The following is a 25412-nucleotide window of genomic DNA, read 5'->3' as shown; positions in this document are numbered from 1 at the left end:
GCATCCGATGCAATTTCGCAGCGCCTATTCGAAATTCTGCGAACAACAGCCCCGTCATAGATGCGCGCCGCATCACAGCGTTTCGTTTGACCAGAGGCTAACGAACTATGAATTCACGAGGCAAAAAAGGAATCAACCAACGGCGAGGCGGTAATCCCTGTTTTTCCTAAAAGCTGGGCCAGGACTCGGTGAATTATTCATCGGCCCAGTGTTTGTCCAGCCGATCCTCTTCGAAAGGAACGTCGGTCCGTTCGCGGGCGACCGCCTAAAACGCCTGGAACGAGACAGACGGAGAGCGGAGTGGCCAAAGTTGGAGGAGTCGGAGCCTCGGTGGGAATCCGTCGGACAGGAAGCGGGTGGAACGTGAGCAGGGCCGTTGACGCGCGAACGATACGTCAACAAGCATCTGGTCGTTAATGAGGACGCATGGAGGACCTGCTAGTAGCGGGCAAACACCGCGTCTCGGGGATGCTCACGCTCCTCCTCGCGTCCTCGTCGAGAAACACGACGATTTACCATGAACGCGATCTGACGACCTGCATTAATCGCTGTCGTCAATCAGAGGAGGCCCGGAACGCCGGTGGAATGCGATTAATCACGATCAGCTCGTCCACCGTGGACACACGGAGCGGGCTATTCGTGGAAACGTAGAATCGGCTCGGTTCCAGTAACAGCCTGGGGGTCTGGATCGCTTGCAATACCTTGGATCCTTCCAGTTGGCCAGAACTGCTGAAGAATGGGCATGGTACCGTCGGGAATCGATACTCCTTTAAAGGAAAGTGGAGGACGCAACATCGGGGACAGATTTTCTGAGCAAGCGCCTTCCCAGATCGCAATCGGGTAAAGTAGAAATAGTTAGGAAGAAGGATGCAACAGCTTATGTATCATCCCCCGAAATGTCACAATTTATGAGAATTAACCACCAGAACTCCACCTTTATTCCCTCCGACTCTTCGATCTACCCGCCGCGCTTTTCTATCGCAAACAGAACGGCGGTTCGCGAATCGGGTAAGTTTCGACATCGGTTGCAACCCCGTTCCCGAGCTCGGTCCATTTATACAGCCACTGCAGGCAGGCGGAACGATTACGCGCGAAACCACTGACGAAATGGAACGTTTTATTAGGAGCGTGTCTAGCGTCTGACGCTAGACGGATCGGCGAGTTCCTCGTCGGTTTGTAGCGGATGAAAAGCTGATTAAGACCGATTTGGCAAAATTATCCCCCTAATCCCTTTCCGGTCCGGATTAAAGGGATCGTAGCCAAATAGGATTTCGGACTGGAACAAAAGCGATCCTCCCATCCCTCCTCCGGCTCTCCTCGAGTGTCCTTGGAAGGACCCCCCGACGAGATTCACAGGGTGGCACGATCGGGGATCCATTTGTAATATTCCACGGGGAAGTTCGTGAGAAAATGAGACGCCGGTGGGCGCATATAAAAAGGAATTAATTCCACAGCGTGTTGGTCCCCGTGGATCGTCGAACGGCTGGAGAAAAGGATGCCCACAAAGAGAATCTTCTCGCCTGGGAGATCGCCTAATGAGGAACGTGTTCGCAAATCCCTCGTCCGCGGTTCATTGTGAAATCGAATTACGCGAACGGGTCCATGAGTGGCGGTATCTTGATCAGCTTCCTCAGTGCCGCGGACGTTAATTAAGTCGACCGTTAAAATTAAACTGCCGCGTTCGAGGCCAGGAAATGTCAAGATCGATGGCGTCGAGAAACGCTGACACGGAGAAGGAACGTTTGGTTGACGTTTATGGGGTCGTAGGAACCGCTGGGCAGCTTTTGCGGCTGCCCGTGGCAATTTCGTTTAATATTGGCGCTAAACGAAATTGATTAAGAGGCCATCAGCGGGTGAAGGAGATCTGCGCAATTTAGATACTCTTGTTTCTGCTTCACGATCTCGTTAATTACAGTTTGTGGCAGTGTATTTTGGAAGACACAGATACTACGGAGGCTTTCAAAACATTTTTATTTATTATATCTAGCTCTACGTAGTGCACCTTACATTTCGCTTTCACTGATCGACCTTAATGAGACCCTATCTCATTGTTTGTAGAACTCGAAACTCGAAACTCTACTTATCCTACTTTCCCCCGCTTCGAAATGCGACCGGCGAGCAACAGACAAAGCGTCACGGGGAATAAAAAAAAAAAGACTGCTTCCCTGACTAATGAGGGACCCGACATTTTACTGTCATTTGCATTTCAAATCAAATCAGGACAACGAACCTGACTAGAATCTCGCTACGCCCTGAATGTCGGCGGAGCGCGACGTTGTATATTCTTACCTGATGTTTCAGCAATGTTTACGTAAAGTCGGAAAGTATGCAGCTGCTTCGTTTGTATGGTTTCGGTATAAAAGTTCTAGGTTCCAGTGACTGTAACAACAATCCCCTTCGTTCTTAGCCGTTGAAACGATGCTTCTAATATTGCTTCTTGCTCACTGGATGCCTATAGTCAGAATGATTTATTATGCCCGCAGTTTCATTTTCTAATCCCTCTACGCGCGAATTTCAATTGGAAAAAGTTAGCCGCAGCAGGTATGGGAGAACGCTTCATTCGGTTTCCTCTCTGACCCCTTTCAGTAACTTCTAGCGAAAAGCAAATGTTGGATGCAAAGTGTTGTATATACACATTCCATGTCACGGTAACAGTATGCGTATACCTACCGCTCCCCATTTGCAGAATTACGAAAGATCTCAAAGTTTAGAGTCTCGCGCGGCGCGAATCCGTGATCCGCAAATCTCGAAACACGCGCTATACCCGCATGGACGGTACAGTTCGCCTAATTTCGCATTAACCCAGATACCTTGGCAAATGAACCTGACTTTCACGGGTGCATTCCGCATGGACGAGCGTTCTTGTCTCGGTGGATGCAGGTGTATTTATGTCATGGTGTATTTCAGCGGTGCAACACCGGTGTTGCCGCGTATTAATGAAATTTAGCGGGCCGTTTAGCCAGGAATTATTGCGTCCGTACGACCGCGGGTCAGAGAATTGCGTTTTATATGGCTGCCGAATGCGAGAACGCGACCTGAAATACACCTTATACATGCTCCAACGCTGTCGGTGATTCGAGGTACGCTGGGTCCCTCGAAAGCATTTTCTTCTGGCCTCGTGGTATACCTACGTATTTAGTTTCAATTCATCTGTTATTATGCCGCGACGGCGAGCAAGATTAATGTACGGTAAATGTCCCAATTAGCGACCCTGTCAGATCCACGCGCACGTCCTAACATATTTACATATTAAAAGTATTTATCGCAGTTACTCATTAATAGCCTATCATATGGCTGGTTCTTTTCCAGTATTAAAAACGCCCCTTTTTTATGATGAAACTGTTCCAATACAATTATTAATAATAAATATATTACATTATCGTAGCTCCATTGTAAGTGACGTGTACATTCATTTTTTTTTCAAACTCTATGCTCGTTTGAATACCTGTACTGACTTTATGACTTTGTTCCGATCGGGAAGTTAGAAAGACCAGCTTTATAATTCTTATTAGTAGGGTACAGCGTAAGCTGCCCGTCGAATTGTCTCACATTTACAGATCCCTGCATGCACAGTTCGATCGTCCTTACAATCCCCAACTGACAAGTATCGTGGCGTGAACGTCACACCTTCAACATCCCGCGAAAAATTCTTCCAAATAGTTAGCCCCAGTTGAGACGAATGATACGCCATCCCGTCCCTTCCCGTCTGCTGCCAGGCGGGCCTGAAAATCCGTGGCGCGGTGAGAACACGCGAAATTAATCCCTGCCGAGCCAGCGGTAAATTTCGTGACAGCCGCGCGAAAGAAGCGGCGTGCTTTTTCGAGGGGTCGGTGGGTGTAAACGAGATACCGCGGTAATACAACTGGTAGGTGGCCCGGTGAGCGCCGGTGACGGTGTCAAAAATATATCGTCGACGGTCGTTTTTCCACGGTCATCGTTGTCTATGCCCGCGTCCATCTGACCGTGGATCCCGTGAACGAGATAAATACACGAGAGCGCTGCCGGTGGCCGTAGAAATTAAGGATGGAAAAGGATAGGGGCTTTTTCCACCCTTCGAGCGGAAAGCTGCGACCCCCCCACGAAACGTAGCATCGGGCTTTATCGCGAGCGTTCGTTTGTTTTAAACTACGTGTAGTCTGTTTCGCGGTGGCGGGGGAGGAGCGGCCGGTTGAACCGTAACGATCCTCTTAAATCGTCGATGAGTTAGCCCGAGCGCGAGCGAGTGGATAAATTTTCGTTAATGTCTCCTGTTATTTGGCGGGACGGAATTTATACGGCGGCGGGGAATTCGCGACGATTTTGCACGATTTAATTCGCGACGCGACGTCAGCGGGGAATGTCGCTTTCGACCGGTTCAAAGCATTTCATTGCTGCGCAAAGGCACGCGGAATTTTTTGGCCTTCGGTGTAACGAAACTATTGCGGATTCACCGTGACTCCTGATGAATCGTGGCACGGTACGATGGGAATGGACGAAATGGCCAGCGTGTTAATCGAACTTCCTCGACGTCCCCTTGTGCTTCTACGAAATACGTGTCCCCAGGATTTGATAAAAATTCCAGAGGTATAGTAGAGCTCTACATCCATTTACAGCGAGTTTACGGAGCAAAGCGCGGAGCGCCGTGGTGCAGAGCCCCCCGACTGCAGTTAATAACGAATGGTCTATCTCTCTATGGATAATGGCTTCCATTACACCGAGAATCATTGCGCCTCTCAGCCCCCGGCCCCGAGGATCCCGCGGAGAGAACGCGAGTTCGCACTTGGCAAGCAAACAGATTCTTAAAGGACGCTCGACGGCGGATTCGCGGGAGCCGGCAACAAGGAGACGCCGAAGACCAACCAGTTTATAAAGCCATAATAAATCGCGCGTTATGTAGGGTAACGCTGGAGTGGAAGAATTATCCGGCGAATTTACGGCGAGCTTGTTGCCAAGACCGTCGGCGTAAAGAAGGGTGTGAGAGTCCAGACAGGGCTGAAGGGGGATGGATCTGCGACGATAATGGCCCCTAGGCAGGGACGGGGCTCGTTCAACCGACCGAAGAAGTTAATTTAGGAAAGAGGATTCCGTCGTGGACAAAACGCTTCGTAATCCTTAACAGAGGGTGGTCAGAATTTTCGGCCGAATCACGTCCCGAGGAACTTGAAATTGTGAAGTAGGGATAGTCGGTGGGAATTTTATTCTAATCTTCCACTTGCTTGTTTTGCCTGTACAGTTTCAAGTGAACCTCGGTACTTGGCCCGAGTGTGTTCGACTCGAGCGTTGTGTAACGCAAAATGTGCGTGACGATTATATCTGGCCTAAGCCATTAAGGGTTAAGGGAAATTGTAAATGAATGGAATCGATAGTGGAGCAGACGTAAGTGGTGCGAAAAGGGTAGCTAATTGCTGTTCTATAATGTAGTTATCTAGATTTAGATCGTTGAATGTTTATTCGAGCTTTTACTCAGCTTAGTAATTGAGGGATTCTATCATCTGTAAAGCCGGGTCCACATTTGTTACCCCAACCCGCTCTGTTAGCGCGATCTGTTACGTACCTAACGATGTTCTGTTGCTGCATATTGTCACACGACCGGTCAGATAGGTAACAGGGCGCGGTAACAGAGCGAGGTGCGTTACAAATGTGGACCCGGCTTAACATACATGAGGAGGGACGAAACGATCCCCCGAATCGGAGTCTGTATGACCTCATCGATAAAACGATTGTTTATATTTACCCTGCAACTTGTAGGGCTGCCGCATTCGATGTTTGATCATCGATCAGTCGACCGTTCGCACTCCGCGATATCTCCGGTTAAATATGAAAAACGCGTCTGCTGGTTTATTCACTGGTGGATCCAGGGAACGAAGGGACTGAGCGTAAATGAACGAGCACTTCTATTTACGCGTAAAAACACCCTGACGACCATTTATTCGTGCAACATGATCAATATTAACATCTTGACAGGCACCTACACTCTTTGGAGTAATAAACAGAGGGAAATAAATATACAGGGAATCGAGGTCAGTAATAATGCAGTGTAAATCGTGAAAAAATAACTTGCACTTTAAGCACTCTAGTAACATTGGCCGTAGCATTTTTAAAAACCACTTTATGCTTCATCATAAATATTGCAAATTAGCATACTATGTACTCACGCCTTTTCCATTTAGGCTGAGGGCACACGAGCGTTTTTTTTCGATGTCAATTTCGATGAATATACGTATACACCGCACACTAGCGTAAATCTAATATACTGCAATGTATTGCTGTGATGTCCGTAAAAAAAAACGTTCGTGTCCTTAATTTACAAAAAAAAAAATGAATCGCCGAAAAATCGAAAAAATTCGAGTTTTAATCCACTCCACACCAATCATATCGAAGCTCAAACAGAACCTTCCCGCTCGACCAACTGACCTGTACACTGATAAGGCACTTGAGTACTTGAAGCACACCGAGCAGGCAAATATACCGGTGCTGTTCACATTCGGAAATCTGCTGTAGCTGTCGCGTTTGTGCGATGCATGCCGAAGTAATCACGGGTCGAAGCGCAGATGCCGCACTAGAGGGCGAATCAATTAACGGAATACGGGATCTCTGGGAGGGGTCGGACACAGAGAAACCACAAATCGGAAGCGAATGACTCCTTTCGACAGGAGGCAGGGTGGCCGGGTGTCGTTGTTTTGCAACTTGGTGGCGACCCATCGCGCGTTCCCGCGGAATTGCAGCCAACAGCAGCAGCGGCAGTAGCAGCATTGTGGAATGAGAGGACGCAGGCGGCGGTGGGCAGCGTGCATAAATTACGAGGAGCCCGTTCGCTCCGGTAATAAATCATACCGTTGGTCCCCGGCCGACAGAGAATTCAGTTGGGACGTCATTGCGTATGGAACAATTTAAGATGCCTGTGTATGTACGTACCGCGCCGGCCGATACATATTTTAAGCTTTCACAATCGCACGTCGACGCGTCCGGCCGGTGATTTATGGGCGTCGTGACGCGGGCAAAAATTCGCCGCGCCTGGTAACGCGACGCCTGTAACGAATTTAATTAAAAAAAATTGTCGAACCCGCGCCACAGTGTTCGTTCGAACTTCATTCGAGCCACGGTCTCGTGTTCCAGCGAGATGTATGGTAAAACGGGAGAAGTTCCATGGTGTGTTCTCGGGTTAGGGTTAGAAAAATGTTGGTACGACTCGATCTTGAGGAATATTTTGCCACGATTCATGGAGATGAAGATACTTAGAATGGAGAAGCAGCGGCAGAGGTATTCACAACGAGCAGGCCTATGGTCCTCGTAAATCAACTCAGCTTATAAAGTCGCATCGCCTACAAATTAGATCTCTAAACTGACAAATTATCTCCCCATCGCCCGCCATTCATTTTCCCCCGTGACTGTTGCACACCCTGCCCAGATAATAGATGGTCTTTGAACGTTGTTCGAGATAGCTCCGTCATCGTTTCGATCCACCATGGCCAGCCTAACGAACGGAAAACCGCCTGGAACAATCGGACTTTCCCTCCTTTTCGGGGTGGCCCCCTTCGCGAAAATCTCGAGATGTAGGGACTCTCTCGTAATCTTGCCGCGGCGTCTACGTTTCACGATCGCGGCCCCGTAAGAAAACTCGAGAGGGATTCAATCTGGTCTGTGTGACTAATGAACGCGTAAAACGCTCCTCCCTGTCACGTTCCTACTCTCCACCCCGTCGTGTTTCCCTTGAGGAGAGAAAAAGGAAAGGAGGATAAAGGCCTGTAGTCAAGGTGGCCGTTGAGAGGAAAGTCTGTCGACTGGGACGAGCTCCCGAGGGCTAATTCGTTCTTGGAAGCGGGGGTAACGTCAGAATTTAAGTCTTCATTTCTCCACGAGACTGCACGAGCTTCTCCCCCTTTAATCTCATCTCCCTTTTTTTCTAGAGGCAGTGGAGCGCTGTAGCATCGTCTCGGTTGTGAACAATTTGTCGAAGTTTGTCGAGGTCTGATCCATTCTTCGGATTTCTTAGAGCAACGGGAATGGCAAACGTCTTGAAAATTATTAGAGCCCGCGATAAAGCGCCCGGGGCGGCTGAAACGTGTCACGAAGATGCGGGGATCTCGTTGCTGCACGTAGTTAGAGAAAATCGACGGTGGTTGAAGATACTGATAAACACTTGCAATTTTTCGAAACGCAATAAATTGTTCAAGCTTAAGTTTCTGTTCTTCGGTTCGCGATATTCTCCCTGTTAATAATAACTTTCAAGCGTTCGTGCGACTTTGATGCCCGACGATAGCCAGAGTTCACTTTAGAGCTCAACTACAAAGTAGCTACTAACTACTTAAAGGCGTTTATATTCAAAACACCGATTTTCCTGACTTGTTAAGAACAATCGTGCATCATTTTTAATGACCAAGCACGTTAAAGTTTGACAAAATTAAGCTGGAAGCCGTGCGTAGAAACTAGAAAGCGGCGGCTATCGCTGAAGGGTTCGAATAAATGTCCAAGCGCTAGGGCTGAGGAGTTTTGAAGTTTCAGGTGCCTTCTATGCGAGCCTCGTTCGATCGAAATGGAATTTAAGGATCACCTGAGGGGAAGGATGGATCCTAGTACTTTGATGTGCTACCGAAACTTACCTCACGATTCGTCAGAACAGAGACGATGCTGGTCAAATAAAGTTTACTTCCATTTTCAGTGAAACTTAACTCTTGTCCCACATCACCTGGCTGAATTATTCTCCACACACTTTACTTGCTTCTTGCATTAATACCGCCGAACTTAACCATCCAAAGGCTCACGTCACCATGCACTTTCATTCCTTCCTATTGCGGCACAGTGGACGCTAAATTTCTCCCGCGGAGAAATGTTCACAACCGAACCATTACGAACGCACCATTCAATTCGCAATGAACTATCATTGGGTGGGAAGTCTGAAACAAGGGCCAGTTTCGGTGGCCGCGAGAAGCTTTCGAAACGGTTACCGCGAATCGTCGCTGGCTCTTTTGTATATTAGCGGCAATTTCGCGAGGCACGCTGGATCAAACGGGCCAACCTTGCCGCGAGCAAAGCGCGTAATCTAACTTCAAAGCGGCTCGGATGAAGTATGCATGCGTTTCGTTGCTCGACGTTAGTTTCCGCGTGTATTGGAAACGTGAAAGTATTCGACGGGAAAATAGGGGGGGGGGTGGTCGGGGGTTGGTAGGAGGGGAATCCACGAGTCGGTTTTCCACGACGATAAAGAGAGTTCGACAAGAAACTCGTCCGTCCTTTCGTTCGTTCGTTTTAACTCCGGCAAGTTTCCCATCTGATTATGGAAGTTCGCGGAAACGTTCACGCGGAAGGAAACTTCCGGGACGGCTGGGCGAAACGCGACTGAAAGAATCGCGCACGGATATTTGACGATGCTTATCCGAGCGACGTTCTTAATAATTAAAGCTGCGAACTTTCCTGTCCACCGCTCGAGGGATGCTCGCGCAGCCGTTCGAACTTTGATGAGATTAAATTTTCTTTTTCATTTCGGAACGGCGCGCTGCTTGTTCGTGTCATGCAATCGCTTAAACTGTCGAGGGCGGGTCCTTTATCTTATTCATCGTTCAGCCTTGTTAGAAATTACGAGTGGGAGCACGACAAGCAAAAACGACGAAAGCAGGGCGCGACAAACGAATTTTATTTCGAATCTCTGCAAAGAGGAAGGAACATTAATTCACGCTTCCGCTGTGTTTCTTAACGAAGGCTTTGCCAATTATGAAAGAGTAATTAATCTTCCGGACTGGGTGCATAACGAAGGGACGATTTTACGTATTGCTATTCGAGATGCAGCGATGGCTTGGGGATGGGATGGCGCACGAATCGCAGGGAACGTTATCATTTGCCTTCCCGTTGCGTTAGCTTTGCTCCGTTTATTAAAGGACGCCATCCGTTCTGGCGAGCAACGGGCAAGTAGTGGCCGCAGCCCGCGGATTCCGGTGATTTATTATCCCGAAGAGCGGATTCGGTTTTGCGCCGGACAGAAGGCACGTTCGCTTAACACACAACCCATTAAGTAAGTAGCATGGTGCGCCGGTGCCCGCTGCAAAACGTGGCGCAGCTACCGCGCCGAACGTATTCCCTTCTGTAACATTAACGACTGATATTTTTCATACAGTTCTATAAATAAAAACTGGCTGCCTCTGTTTTTATCACAGAGCCCCGTGTACTCGGGTCGCTGGGAAGCTCCGGCTATACATATATATTCGAAAAAATATGTAGATACAGATCTCGCAGAGAAATTTCGCTCGTATCAGAGAGTTGGATGGTCCGTACGATACAAGAGAGAATTATTTTGGTGTCGAGTGATAATTCAGAGAAAGTTGTCCGCGATAGGTACACCTTTCTTTCTCTCCTTAATTGTTCGACTACAATTTCCAGCGCTCCGGCTCGCGTCGGCAACAGAAGAAGGTTTAATTAACGGCACGATCGATGCGTCGTGACGTGAAAATCACGACCGAGCATCCCGACACGCGTTTTCTTCCGGACGAAGAAGACCTATCGCGTGCCTTCCCACCGGGGGACGATTAATTATGTAGCTGCACCACTGCCAGCAAGTAGTATCGGTAAATGAAAAATCCACCCGAGCTGGACGTGTGCCGCTCGCACAACGAAGCAGGGCTGAATCGATTGGCAATCGAATTAATAGCCTCCACGATGCTGCCGTACAAGCCGCACACACTACGCAAGCACGCAAGCACGAGGACCGCGCGCGCATGTGTGTGCGCGGGTGTGTTATTAAACGCAGAAGATCGCGTGCTAGACGCCGTCGTTAAAAGAAGGAGCAAGAGAAAAGGTAAGAAGAGGAAGAAAAATTCGAGGTTTATACGTTCCCTGGAATAGAGAGCAGGGTAAACGAGAGACAGGGGAACAGGGGCAAAAAAAGAGGGGTTCACACGACGCCGTGTGAATACCATTTAAAAGCATCCTAGCCACGTTCGACCTCGAGAGAATTTTAATTACTTTCGGCTTCGATCTAGCCTCGCAACGATGCGATCCAATACCTGCTCTGGACCATCGTGCTAGTAAACCGTGAGTTATTCACCACTAATGACGAAATGGAAGTAGGTAGATTATGGAAGTTATAATCAACGCGATGTCAAAGTGGTCTTTGAACAGATGTTTTTGGTGGCCTTCATTGGCTAGATTGCTGCCACTAAAGGCTTCTACTTGCAAGCCCTGTCCTTTTAGAAGAATATTCCTCATTTCGTCTGCATCGCGACGTTAAAATATCCTTCTAAAGGGACACAACTTACGCTGCGGATCCTCTGACAAACAGGCTCTGAACCTGCACAGCTATGGCGGTGCAGGCGCTGGGTAATACTACTGTGGCCTGTTGCCTCCTCTCCTAATAAAAAGAAATGCTACGTTCCATGGTAACACACACTCTCCGGCTAGCTTATCGAATTCAACGGCCTCAGCCCTTACAAGAACCACCATCACTTGATTGTAAAGGGGGCAGGAGTGCAGGTCGCTGGCCTTGCCTGCCATCGACCAGTCAACGCCAATTATTAACGTCCCAGTAGCTCGAGCGGCCATTGGCCAAGCAGCCTCCCGCGAGTAGTTCCCCGGTCTCCAGCCTGGCAGAAATTTGCCAGCGAAAAATATACTCGGCTGGCGGTAATTGCCGCGCGAGTTCACGGGGGAACGCCACAGTGGCTGGTCGAAAGTTCGAGTAGCGGTCGATCTGGGCAGAGTTAACAAGTTTCGCTCCTCTTTCGATGAATGCTGGCCCGCCTGGCAATCGGGCTGCTCAAGCTCCCGTCGAGATTGTTCAGTTCGAGTGGGCTGGCGAACTAAGCCTGGACCCGCGACTAAACGCCGCGAAGGCACGGGCGATTCCACGAGCCCCGTCGAGTGCCAACTTTCCGTCGTAAGAACGGGCCGCGCCAAAGGGGATGAGGGAGCGCGAGAATTTCTTCGACCGGTTGGACCGGCGACGAGCAACGGAGAACAATGACGAGTTAATTAAATGCTCCACTCGTTAACCAGTTGTCCGAGGGAATCGGCTTACACCGATTATTATTATTCTTTCACTTGCATTCTGCACCTTTTCTCTTTGCTTCCATTTCCATTGAAATTCTTCGTCGTTACAACCGTTGACAACACAAAATGGACAATATTGGAAGACGGAAAGGAGCGTTCCTTTTCTCCTGATGGATGGAGTGGATACCTTCTTCCTCAGGGGGTAGTTCAGAATCTGGTTGCTGATAAATTATTTCGGTGGAGGGATATTTGAGTACATTGGTCCCTTTAGCCAGACGTCCCTTAGCTTTGGATGGGCGAACGAGGTTCCGTTCCCATTTGCTTCGCTGAAAGGTTGTGGTGAAACTGCAGAGGGGAACTTTGAAGCATGTTTCTTTTAGCCTTGTATCGCGGGCAGGTTTCAGCAAGAAACATCCCCATGGAGTTTGATATTTTTTGTTCCATATGTGGACATTCTGATAACTGCACTTCGAAAATATCCTGGGGGACACTCCCACGTCAGTGCGCTTATGTTTCCCTCCATTTTCCGGGTCCATAGAGCAGGGGATCGGCTTTAAACGCGCGGAAACGCCCCATACGTTTCCCAGACTCTGTATCTCATCGTGTCCAGTGAAGCTGGCGTTAAAATTAGATCACGGCAGCTCCGTTACCTCCTATCAATACAGTGCACGCCCTTCTGGAATCGAACGGGATATTAGTTTACAATCAGTTGGAAACATCGTTCTGTCGTCGAGGTATCCGGTATCCATCCTGGCCAAAGTTTCTACTTCGGCCAGAATACGTACAGATATTCCGTGCTGGGGGCAGGCGCTGCGCGATAGATCCCCGGGGACCTTGTTAGGACCAAGTTTAAATGCTTTCAAGGTGTCGGTACTGACCCAGTTTGCCCGACGACATTGGTTTCAGCCTCTGAAGCATCGGTTTGTACGTTCCAAGACGTTTCCAGGGCACGACGATAGTGACGGTGAATTCAAGTGCCCGACTGTCTCAGCACATTATTCATCTATTTTTGAATCCGCGCCGGTCTCTGATGACTGGTGATTAACACATTTTCTGCTTTGTGCCTGTGATATTGATGATAATAGTTGCGCGGTGTTACATGGAAGTAGAACCGATAACACAGTACAACAGCGATCTGGACTTCGAACATTTAATAGCCGTTTCTTATAGGTTTTCGTGCCCTGAAAACGAATTTTAAAAAAACTACAAATTTTCAACTTTGAGCATCTTTTGTGCCGAAACGGTAATAGTTATTCGGAAGGCGACAAACGGGTTGCGGATTCGTTTCCAGGGCACGAGAACCTATAAGAAACGGCTATTAAATGTTACAAGTCCGAAAAATGTCAAAATTTGTTGTACTGTGTAATTGGAGCCATAGGGTACACTAGAAAAGATAATTGAAAGCATTGCTGACGCTGGTACGGCTAACGAGAGTCAGAGTGACGAGTAGACTCGATACCGAGTGTTACATAGTGGTTTGCTGTTGTTAGAGTTATTGTTATGGTTCACGGAACACCGAAGTTTTGACCGACCATACCTGTGAAGAAGAGGCCGATTACAGTGATGCCATCGGTACCGGTGTCCAGGGAAATCCTTAACGTTGAAATGCTGAAATGCGGCTCGCTGCGACGGCACCGGAGAGTCTACCATGTTACCGATTACACCGTTTACCGATTAGAGCCCTGAAGGGCGCCACTGTCGCTAAGTAGAAGCACAATAGTTGCCTGACCCAATGAGTGTGTGCATTTGGAGTTGCACACAGCTCGATAGTACTTAAGCACTTGTCTAATGCCACCGCGTGCAGCTCCCTGCGGATCGTTTCCGAAAGTTACAAATCGATGCCTCCGTTTATCTGCAGTCTGACCGAGCGAATGTTTAATTATCAGAAAGCCCGGGAATTCCAGGCGCGATTTACCCTTCATATCTCCCGAATAGTGAACTCCCGTGCGCTAATTATCCCGCGCGCCATCATTCCCTCCCGCAGCCCCGTCGCGCACTACTTGTCCGCGTACTAACCAACTTCGGCGTAAAACACTTGTAGCCCTCAACCTACAAAAGTTTGTTAGATGAGTTGAAATGGATTTTGCGTTTTCGGCGATGGGGCGCGCGTTGCCAGCATGAAACGGCTTTTTCACTTCCTCTTCCGGCCGCCTGATGCAGGTCGATACGTCCAACGAACCGCATAGGCCTCTGTCCTCGCCGCAACGTACGGTGCCACGCTTTTCCCATATTCCCGAGCTAGTAATTCTGTTTAGGCGGAATAAAATTACCCCCTCCCCGTTATGAGTGGAAATTCTACGTGACGGTGGACGTCACTGGGGAAGACCAAATTGGGCGGCGCTCATCTTCCCTTCAGCCATTTTGCTCTGCTTCGAGCCAGGGGAATTCTGAATTAACCGTTCCCGAACGGTTCTCGGGAAATGTATGCCACGCGCGGACTGCGAGGCAGGGGAACGTTGAGTACCAGTTTGGAAGCGCGTGGGGTAGAGTGAAACGTGTTTTCCCTCCGTTAACGACGAAGAAAGAAAGAACAGGCCTCTGGACAGCTCGTGGGAGCCTTGGTGCTACCGCGAGATTTATCTCGACTCTGTCTAAGGATCATCGTATCTCCCTGGATGCTCGAGGCCCGCATGACAAAGTGTCGGCCGAGATTGCGCGCCGTTATCGTTTGTGAAAAAGAGAAGATTGTCGGCGAGAGAAGGTGCCGCGAGGAGTGGAGGAGACTTTTAACGCGGCTATAAGGAAACGCGAACCGCGAGGGAAGAGTAATTGGCCGAGAACAGCCCTACGACGCTTAGCCGAGCAACACCTGGCTAATCGGGAGTGCACCGGGGATGCTTTCATATTCATAATCTTCGGGGATGGCTGAAGGATGGGGAGGAATACGTAACGCGAAGCGTGGTTGTCTATCTCGGAATAAAAACAAAGTCACGTAATCTCAAATTGTTCTTTTAATATCCTTAAACCAAGTCCTGCGTAAATAAAGCCTGGATTATAAATTCCGAGTAAAGTGACTTTACGGAAAGGTGATCCCTTCCGTGAACATTGTTCCCGAATTACTCGTCGATGGAATTAAACCTCTAAAGCAGCGCCGAGCGCGATTTGTCAGTGTCTCAAACGCTCCGGCAGCCCCCTCCGCCACGCGTCTATATCGCTGAATCTGCCTTTCGCCCTCTCCGCCGAGGAATTTTAACACCTCCCGAAGCGCAAACAGTTGAGAGTTTAATTTCCGAACAATTTGAGAGCGACCGTTCCCCGGGCAAAAAGGAAACGAACCTTTGTGACGGTCTTTTTTGTCCCTTTTCCCGAGGCCGTCGCGCCAACGTCCACGAAATTCATCTATTTTCAAACAAGCCCCCGCTGTGGGGAAAAAGGGAGAAACGGCTGCTGCGCTTCCAATTACCACGAATCGATTCGAGCAACGTCTAGTCGGCTCTCCACCGAAGATCATGTATTTGTAGAAACTAGAGGGAAGGGAAGATAGAGAGAGAGAGGAGCGACAGAGAGAGAGAGAGAGAGAGAGGGAGAGAGAGAGAGAAGGAGGATGGTAATCGATACAGACGTCGCATTAACGGCCAGAGGCTAGAATATTTTCGATATTCCGCAATTGGCGTGCGAATATCCGACGTTCGAGCTGGCTGGTAAGTTGAATGGCGGGAACGGAATGGAAACAGAACGGAAATAATAAAAGGCGAAGAGGCTGCGAGAAGGGAAATCTAGTGGGACTACTCGGTGGTACTATATTCCCGCAATTATTCTCCGGCCAGTCGGTGGAAAGGAAGAGAAAAGGCAGGATAAGGAGACGGGGGTGCAGCGGGGTGGGAGCTACGGGTGAATTCGAAGGGAAACTCCCACTCGTCCGAGGGGTAGGCCGGCAGAACTGAGGTGGCGGGTACCAGCTCTCTCGTTGAGCACTTTTGTTAATTAAATGCCGTTGTTCGGTTCAGACAGTTCGGCTCTTTTAATCGAGTTATCGTTTAAACAGCGCTCACCCGGCAAAGCGGGTCGCGTTTAAAAACCAGCCCCCTGTGTAAACATATCAAGCTGTCGTCGTTTACTCTTAATTAGAGCCAATTCCTTCTGCCAAGCGTCCGCCATTGCCTTTTACCATTGAAAAACTACGCTTTCTTTGGGGGGAGCGAATGATTGTTCAAACACTCACGCTACTCGAACATTTTCTGCTGTTTAATACAGTGCGGAAATGGGGGATTTTTAATGAACGGAAAGTCGTTCGTCAGCGATCGATGGTAATCTTTGGAGCCTGATCCTAGAAGCAAGATTTAGGAAGTGGTACGGAGGAGAGATTAGCAGAAGAGGAAGAGCGAGGCTGTTACTTGTATTCTTGTACATTCCTGACATCGTTCACATTCTTAAGTGGAGTGGTTATTATTACGGGTTTCAAGTGGAGCCATTCACCAATTTCAACGTCTCGCAAGTTAGGGTCAGGCCTGGAGAATGTTACTCCGTTGCATACCTTGCATATCTGTATGTCATATGCAACAGGTTCTTCTTCTGAGCATATGCAAAATCCAGGAAACTGTTCAAAGGATCTGCATTAGTAGTCCCGTGCTCTCGGTGCGCGTGGACCTTCCAGAAGGATTTACAAGTTACGTTTAGCAACAGATCCATTTCCAAGAGCCCTTCGAAAACTCATATCGGACCTCAGAATTCCCCTGGATCTTATTTCGCAGCATATACTTATAGTTTCGAATTCCCTGTGGCGTCCCCTGTCACGTCTCTGCTCTCATTAAAACGCATTTGCAAGGCAATACTTCTCCTCCACCGAACAATCGCCGCTGTTCTCTTGGAGCTATCAGACACGACGAAGAACTCTTTAACGAGCACCCATGCGACGTAATAACGCAATCGCGGATCTTACCACGGGCGATCCCTCGTTCCAGAAAATCTGCAATAAGAACGCATTATGGGGCCGACTTAAGACGCTTCGATTGTGCCAAGGGGGAGGAACGGGTGTTGCGCAGCGGGCAGCGATGAAAGGGGGCCTAGGGATGAAAATCAAGAAATGCGCTTGCACATCGATTTGTTTGCTCTTCCTCTAACCGCCCGTCGGATCTGAGCCACCCTTCTGCCGTTCCCCCTGATGCGCCCGATTCCCATTCAACCTTTTCTCTTTGCTACTTCAAGTGGAATCCGACTGACGTAAGAATCCTACTTAAACCTCCGTTCTCGCCTTCCTCTGAGACCTCTCCGCCCCTGCTTTCACCACCCTCTCCCTGTCTCTCGGTAGCAACCTATCCGTTGTTGCCGCTTTACTTCCGTCTCTTCTGTACCGAACTTTCCACCTCCGCCAGCCCCTCCGACCCTCGACAGCTGGTGGAGACTGACAGGAAATGGTGACTTACGGGAACTCGTGCCGCTTGACGGGAACGATCTTCCTTTTTATGGGTACGAGCAATAACCCCGTTCGTTAAAGGAACACGAGTATCCTCTGCAAGCGTGTGAAATGGCTGCTTTTGTTGGGGGTGTGAAGTCCTTACGAGTCACTCTTACGCCACAGTCACTTCTTCAATGTAAGTGGTGTATATTTTTTTAACGAGTGTTTCTTGCTTCGGCTTGCTTCTTTTGTCTGACATTGGATTCATTTCGGAGGTCCCTGGATCACGAGGATCTCAGAAGTATTATGTATACCTGCACTCGACCCTCTTAGTTCCTCTGCCCCTAGCGCCACCCATTGTCTCCAAGTTAATTAGTAGATCCTCTAGTCACGTTTATATGTACTTTGTAGACATAAATTGGACACCTCAAATCTTCAGATTTCCCTGACAAGGGAACCTCGCGAACCCGGACTCAACGGTTGGAACGCAACTTTGTGGGTTTTTAGAGCGACACAGAACAAGAACAACGGTGTGTTTCATTTGGGCTCTATCGCGTTTTAAGGGGGTGAAAACTAACCTCAAAGTCAAATTGACACTTCCACTTTTTCGCGTATAACTATCAAAGTACAACAGACAAAAAGAAATGTTTCAAACAAAATTTTAATGGTGCAATAAGCGCTACAAACTTGCGTCAACAAAATTTTTAAAAGAGTCCTTTTTCGTCAATTATATATATATATTTTTTAACTCTTTTCAAAATTTTGTTAACAAAAGTTTGTAGCGCTTATTGCACTATTCAACTTCTGTTTGAAACATTTTTTTCTGTCTGTTGTACTTCGAGAGTTATACGCGAAAAAGTGCAAATGCCAAATTGACTTTGAGGTTAGTTTTCACCCCCTTAGAGGGCGATAGAGCCTAAATGAAAGACACCGTTGTTCTTGCTTTTAATCACTCTAAACACCCACAAAGTTGCGTTTCAATCCGTGAGTCCGGGTTCGCGGTGTTCCCTTGTGAGTCTTATTTAGATACTCTGTTTCTTGTTAGCTTCACATAGTTTTCTCTTATATTTCTATATCTTATCCTCCAGTAGCGATTTTTTCGATAAATATAAAAAACAAAGCCTTCAGTAGTTTCCCTTGGAAGATGAGACAGCACTTTTAGTGCAAATTAAACAAAGCCCCAGCTACGCCCACGCCAGCCGGCAGCTTTAAGTGCACTTAATTCACTTCAGTGCACAGTGCACCGATTTGTACATGCTTGCGATGGTAAGATGAATGTATCAAGAACCAACGAGCCGCCAGCACACCCTCACACCAAATTCCACGCGCAAGGTACCTCGGAGAATTACACCGCGCGCGTCCTTAAGCCGCCCATCCGTGTGTCGAGCAGATAGAATTTCACTTCGCCGAACCCTTCACAAATATCCGAGCCCTCGGCATAGAACCGCGATATGCAACTGACAGCCGCGGCAAGGCGACCGGGTTCTCGAATCCAGACCACGTAGCTCGGTGCTCGTGGCACCTCGTGATTCCGCAATCTTCCAGCGTTTTTATGTCCGACCGGCCGTCCCCGGAACAAACCCATCGTTCGACCGAAAAAATCTCGTCCTGGGGGGATGAAATGTGTAAAGGGATCGTCCTCCTGCCGCCCCCGAGAGACCCATCTTCCTCCCGCGGAGGGGAAAAAAAACGAGGGAGGCGGGATCGGCGGCGAGCTGTGCACGAGGAAAAGGAACAAGGAGGGTGAGCGAACGTCCACGGCTAACACGAGGGGCTAATTCCGTCGTGAATTCGTCTCCCGTTTCCCGTCGATTACATAATTAATCGCGTTATAATTGAGGCGCCCAGGTCCCCGTGGCTATTAATTAAATGTCCCCCATCAAAATGATCGCCGGCTGAGCGGTGTCCCGGAATTATATCCCGAGTTCCGGCCGTTCTGCCCCCTTCCGCAGAGGTTTCGTGGTCGGCCGACCTGAGCTTCCGAACCAGAGTTCCCGGCGAGTTATGTTTCCGTACGGGAACTTTGTTCTTCGTGGAGTTCACGTTTAATTTAACTGATCTTAACGGCATGCTCAGGCTCTTCGTTGCACCCCCCCATTCTTTTGCATTAGGCTGCGATGCCTGAGTTATTTCGTTATCACAGTACAACAAATTTTGACTTTTTTTCGGACTTCTAACATTTAATAGCCGTTTCTTATAGGTTTTCGTGCCCTGAAAACGAAGCCGCAACCCGTTTGTCGCCATCACCCTTAGTTTTTGAGAAAATCGATTTTGAAAAAACTGCAAATTTTCTAGTTTGAGCATCTTTTGTGTCGTAACGGTAATAGCTATTCGATTGTTCGTTGCGACAAATTATTCTATGAACCCTCCAGAATACAACAATGTAAGTTATTATTGCATTATGAACATTTAAATATGTTTAAACAACGATCAAAGGGAAAAGGACACCCGAAATGCACTAATTTTTGCAGATATCTTTCAATTTATTTCCAAAACTAAGGGTCTGGGACAAAATCTGACCATCCCAGGCGATGCAGCAGACAGTGTTCCTTCGGAAAGCGTCAACAGAAGTGGTAGTTCAACAAAACGCTCGATCCACTGCCGCTCACAAGGGAAGATCCCGAACCCGAAAATTCAAAAAATTCTGAAACTTTGTGAATATGTAGGGCATTTCCTCCTGATTACAACGCAATTTTTTGGCTATTGAGTGTTACAAGTCCAGATAGCTGTTGTACTGTGTATTTGGATTCACATACGGGAACTTGGTTGTTGAAGTGGGAAAACTGTATTATCTGTCTTCGAATGACTCGGCCAATCGAAAGATCGAAGATGACCCAGATAACGGAACAAAAACTCCTCAGCAGTGACTGTTCTTTTTCTTTTCACTGTATAAATATACTTCTCATGAGTGTCTAGGTTTGAAAAATGATCGTTATCAGAAGGTATTCGATTTTATGAGACGTACTACGTCTAACCTTTTTACTTCTTATCGCACGCGATAGTGTTCCGCGTTAATTAAAGAAAATCTTCATTGAAGAGAGTACAGTAGACGTACAAACGATCCTCAAACGATGCTCGACCTTGTTTTTAAAAAGGCAGACATCGAACGGAACTGGGATTGTCTCTGCCAGTGATTGACTCTGCTCCAAGCGGTCCAGTCTCAGCGATACATACGTCCTCGGGGAAGAACAGAAAAGATCGTCGAGGGGTTTCAGCTTAAACGGAGCAGCGTCGGTGGAAAAAAGAATTGGAGCCGACGTTGATAGCGACGAATGGGCCCGGTTTCTGCGATGATTGCACGGGATCCAATCAACCGACGGAATTCCCATCTCCTCGCATTAAAATAAACAGCGAGCGATATTACGTTTTCGCGATCCGCCAGGGAACAAAAAGCAACGGCGAAACGAAAGTAGGAAAAGAGAGGAGCGGCGAGGAAAAGCGACAAGCGGGAGGAGGAGAGGAGAGAAAAAAAGGGAAACTGGCCGTAGGAGAAAATGGAAAAACGAAAAACGCCGTGGGAATCAAAAGTAAATGTTTATACGGTTAATTACTTGGGCAGTAGTTGAAACGCGGGGAACAATTATTCGTCTGTCGATTGAAATTCTGTGGTCTTAGCCGAAAGGTAATTAACTTTTAATTGAGAAAGTTCAACGGGTTTGCCACCCGTTCCCCCGCCCCCGACACCGGGAACGCTCCTAGTCGATTCCTTGCCTCTTTTTCCTTCCCGGCAGGCTTCTACTGCCACTCAACTTGTCTAAACGTCGGATCGTGACGCTCCCCGGGAAATCTACGCTTATCGGGAGAGTATTTAAGTCGTTCGTGGCCTTTTCTTTTCGCCGTTCGGAGCCGCGTTCTCACGCGCCCGCCTCGTTGCCTCGCGGCATATATTATTCAGCGGGTGCCTCACCTCCGTTGAAACAACCGACGCACCCCTCTGCCCGCACCTTAGAAGCGGGAGGCTTAATTTATTTAAAACTCGAGATTCTTCCCCCGAAAGCGCAACTTCCCCGCGACGGGGTAGGGCCGCTGGAAGGCCAAGTTTATTTCCCCTAGGACGCGAATGGCTCTCTCTATATCGCGCGGCTTATAACGCTATACAATTTGATAAACTGCACGGGAACGGTGTAAGACCGTATTAACGCGGGAATATACATGCCCGTGGAGGTGATTTAGGGATGTTCCCGTTAAGTTCCGGGTAATGGTAATCTGAACTGGATAAATCTGACGCGTGGGATTTCATTTTTAGGTGAAACCGGAACTTCGATCGGGATCCTACGCAACAGCTGACGCTGTTATCATCGCTGCGACATAAGCCGTCGGTTTATTCAGAAAGAAATCATTCGTAAGAATTAGATTATCAGTGAAACTGTTGATCTTCGATACTTGCTCACTGAGGTTTGATAAAAGTTCTGGATTTCACGACGACTCGTAGGTAAGCTTCGCCGTATTGGGGTTACTTATGGAGCTAAACTATCGAGTCGACTTCCAGGAAGATCCACTGTGGTCGCCGGGAATCGGTGGCTGTGCAGAAACAAGAACGTGCAGACTCGAATCTGTCGGCAATATGAAACGGGATCCCCGCTAAACCGGCTGAAAATTGCGGAATCAGTCGCGTGATACTATGAAGGAAACGATCCATTTGCGCGGCACCGAGCCCGCTGAATACACCGTCAAATTGAAATGAACGTCCAGTTAGGAACGCATACGGACCCCGTTGCGCGTTCCTAGCTACGTTTGTCTTCTACGATGGAAATTTACTGGCCGCATTACCATCTTCTTCGGCCAATCTGCATCGCGCTACCCGCGACGGTGCAATTTACAATTTCCATAGGCAAACACACGGATTAGACTTATGAGCGTACGATAACCGCGCCAGCACGGTTCCACTTGGGTCTTTCGTTGCTTTGAGGCCACGGGGCTTGACTTACTTCGCGGGCATTGAGACTGTTCTTCCCGATCGTCGAGGAACATCGAGAAAGCAACACGAAAGGCTGCATGGTATTTAAAGTGTTAGAATATCGACCACTTCGATCTCTGAAAGTTGTGGTGTCTAGATATAATCAATCTAGTCCAGCCCGGATCAATGAATCTCACGGAACCACGAATCGAAGAACAACCGGCATAAATTACAAACTCGTTCTCCGGCGCGATTTGTCAGCTGGCCGGGAAGGAAGTCGCCGCCGATGAATCGAAATAATCAAGAACAGATTTGCATACAACACGAGGGGGAGGAGGGGATCGAAGGTTCCTCTATCAATTCGCGTGAAAGGATTCTTGATTGCGCGTTCGGCGACCATTCACGGAAGGATCGCGCGGCAAACTTTCAAATCAACAGGCTTGAGCCCTTATTTGTAATCGTTACGGTGTTACATGCGAAAAAAATGTGGTGTGTAGACACAGGGGAGAGTAAAGGGGAGGCGCAGAGTCGATGTCGCGAATGTTTCTCACCCTACGAGAATGATGCGACTTGGTCGATATAAGTTGCAGCCACTGTCACGTTTTGGGACATGTTGCAGGCTTCAGCGCGAGAACTCCGAAATCGTGGTGAAATTTGACGAGACTGCGGGGGAGAATTTGGGCGTGAAGTCGTCAAGCAAAGTCCCCCGAGGGGCCAGAACACCCCCGAGTAACAAAAATTGCAGATCTAGTAACGATCTTGAATTTACACCTCGCACATGGCTGGCAGGTTAAGGAAATTGGTGGAAGTGGTTGAAAGGTGGCTAATGACGAATTTGCCGACCGCTTCACGATCCTCTCGCCGCTGTTCGCGATTTTTCCGCTCGGTTCGCCACGCTCTCAGACCGAGGAGCATCTCTCGGTCTGGCTGACGGATATAATTACGGTTGATACGGGATTTACCTTCGCCGCGCTAATGTAACGGTAAATATTTACGAGGCGTCGGGGTTTAGGGCATCTTCTACGGTGGAAGTAGCAGTCCGCCATACTCCACCACCCCTATCCTCCTCCCAGCCGTATTTGTCGAGGCCTATTTATATTACCTTCTCGTTTATGCGAGTGTTTTAATGAAAATGCCGTCGACTTTTACGCCACGGGTCCCCACCCTCCCACCCCAGTCACATTTCTGCCTCCCCCTATTGCGCGTTGTTTATCTCTCCTCCGCTTCTTCCACCGCCCCGCGCCCCTACAGTTACCTGAGCCCGCAAAACGGATAAAAACGAAACGCGGAGAGCGTTAGTCTTCTGTCTGCTTACCTTGCCATTTTCTCTCTTCCATTTTGTCCAGCCTCTCGGCCCAATGTACTCTACGGAATTGAAGACGCAGAAACGTCCTGTGAACTTACGCGTTCCGATGGATAATCCTGCTTACCTGGCTGCAGCTATCTACGGCTGCACCCACCCCGAAGTCATGTGAACTCCGGGAATGAATTACAATGAATCTTCGAGAGACAAGGGTCGACGTCGCCCAGACGCATGGACCTGTTTCGAGAACCTTGCGATCCACCTATGTCGAAGAATACTTTATAGTCGCGGATCACGGTGATTTATGGTCAGCCGTGAACTACCCAGCTGCATGAGCTAACACGCGTCGAATTTACAGGGGGTGTCGGGCTCGCGATGATAAACTACCGAATTTCATGTTGTGTGATCTCCAACGGGTCGATGGGTAAAGTGCTACATATTGTGCGAGGTTAAAACGAGGAAATAGTGAGGTAAGTTCATAGCCAGTAAGACGAGCAAGTAGAAACGCCCAGTGCCTTGTCAGACTTACTTCAGAAGCACGCGCTGGGGACAGGCCTGACGTTGCCAACCCAAGTTAAAGGTCATTCTACTCGTCGGGAAATGGACTACGAACGTCGGTATTTAAAAGGATATAGGGTAAGTGTGGGTGTTACTGCTGATGCACCGATTACTGCGGATATTCTAAAGCAGATCGTATTTAATGCTGGAGAGTACATAATCTCTTGAAAATTTTCGATAAAATTATTTTAAACTCTATTACAGATAATTATTAATAAATATGTACAGCGAAGTTATTAATAATTTTTTTATCCTAGTTTGAAATTCGTCAAGGCGAAACTTCGGTCAATTCCCGATATGGCGGTCATGAACACGTACTTGAAAAACATTTATATTTTTGTTATTAACAGTAATACATGTAATGCAGCGTTATTACTCGATAGAGTAAGAGTTATTTTTTCAGAAAAAAACAGTAAATCAGTCATCTACATTTTAGTTTTAATTTTTATTTCTCACCGCAGTATTAGGTGCAGTACTTTACACCATGTGCATGTATTACTGCGGACTGGCGACTGCGTAACCTACTCTTTCCTCCGACCGTACGTCAACCTAACGTCCAAAGTGAGCCGCGGTGCATGAGTGACAATTACAACTCTATAAAGATACCACGAAAAGATAAAAGTGAAAAAAAGTATAAAAAGATAACAGAAAAGTCAATAGGCTTTCTTACACTAGTATTTCACCTAACATCAGTCCGCAGTAATACCAGAGTTGGGCAAAATGTAATCTAATTACAAATTATAAATTCTGATTAAACTGTAATTGTGTAATTGATTACACATTATTTTCTGTAATCGTTCATTTAGATAGTTGACAAAACCAAATGGTCAACTACCTAAATTAACAATTACAGAAAATAACGTGTAATCAATTACACAATTACAGTTTAATCCTACTTTGTAATTTGTAATTAGATTACATTTTGCCCAACTCTGAGTAATACACGCGCAGTAATTGGTGTTTCGTTAGTAACTGGCAGGCAGTAATGCATGCATGTCCGCAGTAACTCCTGCAATGACATTGATGTTTCAATCTCTGTATTTTTAATTAACTGTGCCTATTACCCCGTCCTCACATTTTTAATGGAATTATTAAGGTCCCAAATTTCTTTTAAAAAAGGAAGCAGGGATTTTCATTCATTTGAGCGGTTTATCGAAGGTTCTAAAGTTAACCTATCTTAAAACTCCGCGGTAATACCCACACTTACCCTATGTCCTTACCTTTAGGAAGCTCAAAATACCCTCAGCGTGATGTAGCGTGGCTTTATATCTCGCTACGGCTTACGGCTATTAGCTGGTAACATTCTGTATACTGGGAGCGGCACCTTCGCGCACATAAATTTTCCTCCCCGCTGCCTCTTTAAT

At 47.8% G+C, this 25412-nt stretch overlaps 2 protein-coding genes across 3 annotated transcripts in view; both read left to right on the top strand.

Annotated features, from left to right (window-relative positions):
- The window catches only part of LOC143366756 (uncharacterized), a 59817-nt gene that overhangs the window by 4603 nt on the left and 29802 nt on the right, over nucleotides 1–25412 (top strand). The window contains exon 2 of one of the 2 annotated variants that reach the window (XR_013084806.1): nucleotides 4593–5479. The exons of the other annotated variant lie outside the window; for it this stretch is intronic. The gene's annotated coding sequence lies outside the window, so the exon portion shown is untranslated. Of the gene's footprint in view, nucleotides 1–4592; nucleotides 5480–25412 lie in introns of those variants that run through there. 2 annotated transcript variants of the gene reach the window in all.
- LOC143366758 (trypsin-1-like) overlaps nucleotides 19412–25412 on the top strand; it is a 356002-nt gene continuing 350001 nt past the window's right edge. The window contains exon 1 of the mRNA XM_076808114.1: nucleotides 19412–19415. The gene's annotated coding sequence lies outside the window, so the exon portion shown is untranslated. The remainder of the gene's footprint in view (nucleotides 19416–25412) is intronic.

The sequence above is a fragment of the Andrena cerasifolii genome, chromosome 3, assembly GCF_050908995.1.
Source record: "Andrena cerasifolii isolate SP2316 chromosome 3, iyAndCera1_principal, whole genome shotgun sequence".
Lineage (NCBI taxonomy): Eukaryota > Metazoa > Arthropoda > Insecta > Hymenoptera > Andrenidae > Andrena > Andrena cerasifolii.
Note: the sequence above shows the minus strand (reverse complement) of the source record. Positions and strands in the feature narration are given on the sequence as shown.